This window comes from Bactrocera tryoni, chromosome 2 (assembly GCF_016617805.1).
Source record: "Bactrocera tryoni isolate S06 chromosome 2, CSIRO_BtryS06_freeze2, whole genome shotgun sequence".
Classification (NCBI taxonomy): Eukaryota; Metazoa; Arthropoda; class Insecta; order Diptera; family Tephritidae; genus Bactrocera; species Bactrocera tryoni.
Window position 1 is genome coordinate 45,392,926 of NC_052500.1, and position 5,081 is coordinate 45,398,006.

Genomic DNA, 5,081 nt, shown 5'->3' on the forward strand with positions numbered 1-5,081 from the left:
TGGTACAATACGATACAGCAGTCGAGCACCAAAGAAATAAGTTAGTCGAAAAGGGAGTTGGCAGCACGATGGCGATGAAAACAGCAGCATATAACGCCAGCAAACCATTACATATTCTTTCATCGAAATGATTACTACTGTACAATGTTCGCTCCAGCGGTTGCCGTGTTGTCCACTGAAACCTACCGAAAAGCGAGGAGCCATCGCGACATCGAATGAACGGGAAGATGTTATTACCACCTAAGTCATGATTGCCATAACCGCCGTCAGTGATAGATACCTAGTGGTAGCAACCATAACGAGAGTCAGAATGTTGACTGAAATGCATAAAAGAAAAACATATATAATAGACGGAAAAAGAGGCCATGACGAGAGAACGAATGGTACGAAAGAACACCCAGACAGTCGATAGCTTTGCCGGATAATAGTTATTTGAGCAGAAGCTGACATGATAGCCATGCTGCACGTTTATTAATAATGTACAAAGAGAGATTTGCATGATTAGCTGACACAAAACATGAAAATTAAAAAAGTTCTAGATGAAGAGGAAATCGTGTCGAGATACAACCGCAATTATACCGAAGCGAGCATAGTGAGGCAATTTTTTGAATTTATTGACCACGGAGAAGATCGTGAGATGTTTCACCGGCGACACGATTTCTATCGAATGATCTTCATCTGTTATTGCAAACCTAATTTATTCTTAAAAAGTACGAATTTATCGTTCCACAGAACTGGCGCGAAAAATGTTGATAATAGCACTTAATTTTTCTCATTTTTGGAAGTACTTATTAACATTGTCACTAAATTATAAAAATAACGATAGAAATAAAGGCGAGCGAAAATTAAAAATAAGCAAATCGCTGATAGTTCATGGCCGCCAGTTTAAAACGCATTATAAAACGTTGAAAGGAATAGGCACCTGAGCGCCTGAACATTGAGTGCCAGCCATTATTTGGCCTTTTTAAAACCTTCCGCAATGCAAATAGTTTTACATTATTCTGAGGGTGCATAAGCGAACAGAAATGCAAAAAATCTTTAAGATTTACTTACCACCCTTAAATATTACGTCCATCATCACGATGGCTACACGCTACTCACGGCAAAGACGGTAAATTGTGCAAGCAAGTAAATTCAAGAAAGGAGAAGAAAGTGCTTCGAGACGAAATAAAAACACTTGCGCAAAGAAATCATTGCACACAAACAAAGTCACACATAACAAATGCAAGAGCCGCGAAACGTACCTAACAACCGTTAGATGGCGCCGCGATATATCAACGAACTAAGTTCCATGCATCATAAAAAGCGCAGAAATGAAGATATTTCATCCAGGCGTTAATTTCTAACTATTTTTGTTTTGCAGCTTTCGAGCAAAAATTATAACCTGAACGAGTCATATAGAAAGAAACGAAAATATGCATAAATATTGTATAAGCAAACATTGTAAGGATTTCACAAAATTTAAAATTAATTTATTCTTCAAAATCTATGTCGTCCCCAAGTAATCCCACGCCCAATAACACCTGCTAATCAGTCTTTCCAACCCTCCAAACCAATACAAAGTCAGTTTCCAAAAAACCGAATCTATATGAAGTATACGATGATGCATCGTCTTGCAGCCAAAAGTTGTCAGGCCCATAAATTCGGCCTCTTTTTACGAATAGCTTCGCGCAAATGACGTATAACACTCAAAAAATATTCCGTTTCAACAGTTTCACCGGTCGGTAGGAATTCGGAATGCACCACATTTTGATAATCGAAGAACATGACCATGATTTTTGACCTATTTTAACTTGGTTTTTTCGGCTTCGGCTCACCTTTGCCACGATATTCGGTCGATTAATCGTCTGTTTATGGGTCGTAAGCATAGCTCCAAGACTCATCACTGTAATAAAACGTTTCATGGCATCCCGGTAGTCGGAAAGAAATATTTCACAGACGTTGAGGCGGCGCTGTTTTTCGAAAAAATTTAGTGATTTTGGAACCAATAATCTTAAAGCGACTTGAAGGTTGTTTACATCAATCAAAGTGGCTAAAATGATCTAGCCACAGGTTTTCCTTTATCGGGTTATATTTTCTAATTTAATTAAAAAAAATGTTTTTTACGTTTAAAGTTTTATATAAGAATATATATATATTTTTTAATTTAATTAAAAAAAGTTTTTACAAGAATTCAAAGCACATAGTGAAATGCGTATTAAATACATATTTTATATTTTATGTGCTCTTCTATATACAAATAAGATAGCAAACATTTCATTATTAAATTTCCCGAGGTAATTAACAATTTCATGCAACTTATCAGCATTTTCACCGAAATCCTCCTCATTATTGGTTTAAATGTCGATAAAATATGCTCGCGGCTAAGCGAGGTGCATACATACTATGAAATCTACATATCTACTTAACATACTTTAGATATCCACAACTGCTATGCACAGTGTGTACTTTTCGCGGAATGAAGAGATACTTTATTAGAGAAGCTCAATAATAAAAAATTTCCTTGGTCCAATATATAATTACACATGCACATATATCTCCAATTTAGCTGGAGTTATAAAAACCAACGTATAAATAGCTCCAGTTTCATATATTTTTAACCAACCTTCTAGACTTATTATTTTAAAAGTCTTAATAAAGAGTTCTTACCATTCCCCAAAGTGAACTTGAATGTCGAAGCGTCAACCTGTAGCTATCCAATTTTTGGCTTCCATGTCACTATTGGGATAATAATAGCATATTATGACATTATGAAGCAAATAATGCCATAGGTTGGGCTAAGCATCGAGATTAACCTCCGCGCAGAATATCCTGTAGATCCCTTATTTAAAGCACTAATTCTTTGTGATACCGAAAACTCTTACATGTTGATACAAATTTTGAGGCAATAAATTTCCATTCCGCAAACTGATGTGGAAACTTAATGCTTTGGAGCGAGTGAAAAGGCTGGTGGTGTTACACATCGGTAGTCAAGCCAATCTTGATTTACCGTGCTTTGATTTGGTGGGCTGCTCTCAGCAAAATCTGATGCAGAAAACTGTTGGAGCGGGTACTCGAGCGACTCGCTGTACTCTGCATGAAGCTAACGCTATGGACTAATCCAACGGCAGCACGAGATAAATTACTTAACCTGCCATCAATAGACATTGCCGTGGAAAATTTTGCAGCAAAATCAGCTTCAAGGTTGGCGGCATTAGCTGAATTCTCCACAAGAACTTTCGGACATAGCACAATAATCAAGGGTTTGGTGGATAAAAGATAACACATGCACTCACGCTTTATTTGGGAGGGAAGGTTAAAAGTCATGCTAAAAAAGGGCGGATGGCAATACAGTGGGATTAAAAAGGCTAATGGAGTGTAACCGAAATCAATTGCTCGGAGCTGAGTGTCAGGCGATCCTTCAAGTTTCCTGAATACTGAAGTATCTTGCTGGCGGAAGTCTTTACGGTCTGAAAAGCGACTAAGATAGCTAATAACGCAGGAAACAGTATCAGCAGCAATAATATAAATACATAGTCGACAATTTAGGCAATAATATCAAAAGAAGAGAATGCCCCTAGAAGCTGAAAGGCAGTAGATGTTGGGACTGCATATTCATATGTATACTGGGTTCCAACGTTCCCACGGCAGGACCCAGATTTTCATGCAGCCAAAAGCTGTCAACTTAATACCATTCATCGAAATTTCTTCAGAAATGATAATGCCACTACAACAACATACTGGGTTCCAGGTCGCAAAAGTGTTCTTGAAAACGAAAGCAGTACAGGAAATATGTAAGTCACTAAAAACGTTAAGTAATGAAATTTCGGAAAGGGCTAACAGACTGCTCAAAACGAAAGGGAACGCCTGGAACACGTGCCAGTTTTCTACAAACACGGTCTCGAAAGAACTACAAAACGATTGTTGAACTAGTCATGTTGACCTAGATGTACATAAGTAACGACAATACATGCAACAGTGAAGTGAAATAGGCATGAGACAGACATTGTCACCGTCACCGTCTGTGCTTCTGTCCGGTCTTAGATATATAGGAGCTTTGCAGTTCAAGGGAATTCGGCAACAGCGTATGACGAATACTTGAGCTCAAAATAAGCTAAGTCTTTAGTAGTTATATTAGGGGTGTGCGAATATTCGAAATTTCGAATTATTCGACGCGAATCGAACCGAATTATTCGATCCGAGATTCGACCCGAATATTCGCATTATTCCAATAGTTCGAATAATTCGAATAGTTCGAATAATTCGAATAATTCGAATAGTGCGAATAATTCGTATAATTTTAATATTTGACTATTTGCATGATTTTTTAATAAGCGCCAGTAGAATTTGAATCTCGTTCATGCAACTGACGTACATCTGTCATTCTTGTTTCAGATATTCAAAATATTTAAGATTTTTGCATAAATGAGCATCCTCCCCCGGACATCCTCACATACACCACACTATCACACCACATCAACTCAACTTCACAACACTGACACGCACCTTCACCAAACTCACTTCACCAATCATCAGAGCTTACAACCCACATTCCACACTACACACCAACCAACCACATCGCACCAGCTGATTCCACATACATAGGGAAAAAAGGAACCAAAAGGAGATCAGCTTGTCACTTCATTTCTATCGTTACAGCGACCTGCACGCGTGTGCGAACATCTCGAACGAGCGTTTTTCCCTCCTCCAGTTTTCGGCAGTTCATAGTTTTTCGACAGTTCATAGTGTCGGAGTTATAAAAGTTTTTTTTACCTATTACTTTTATAACGTTAACATTAAAATTGTACACAGATCCTGATAATACATACATATACATATACACGCGTATACCCATTTTAAAACAATTCGTCATTTTCATTTTTTACAAAACAAATTTTGTGGTGATCGTGAAGTGCACAGCAAAAACGGTGAGTTAGTGAAAACTACAATTTTACTTCTTCGAATATTTCGAATTGCTCGAATAATTCGCATTATTCGAATAGTTCGAACTATTCGAAGTATTCGATATTTGACTCGAATATCTAATCGAATCTAAGAATTCGATTCGACTCGAATCGAAGCGGATTCGCACACCCCTAGAA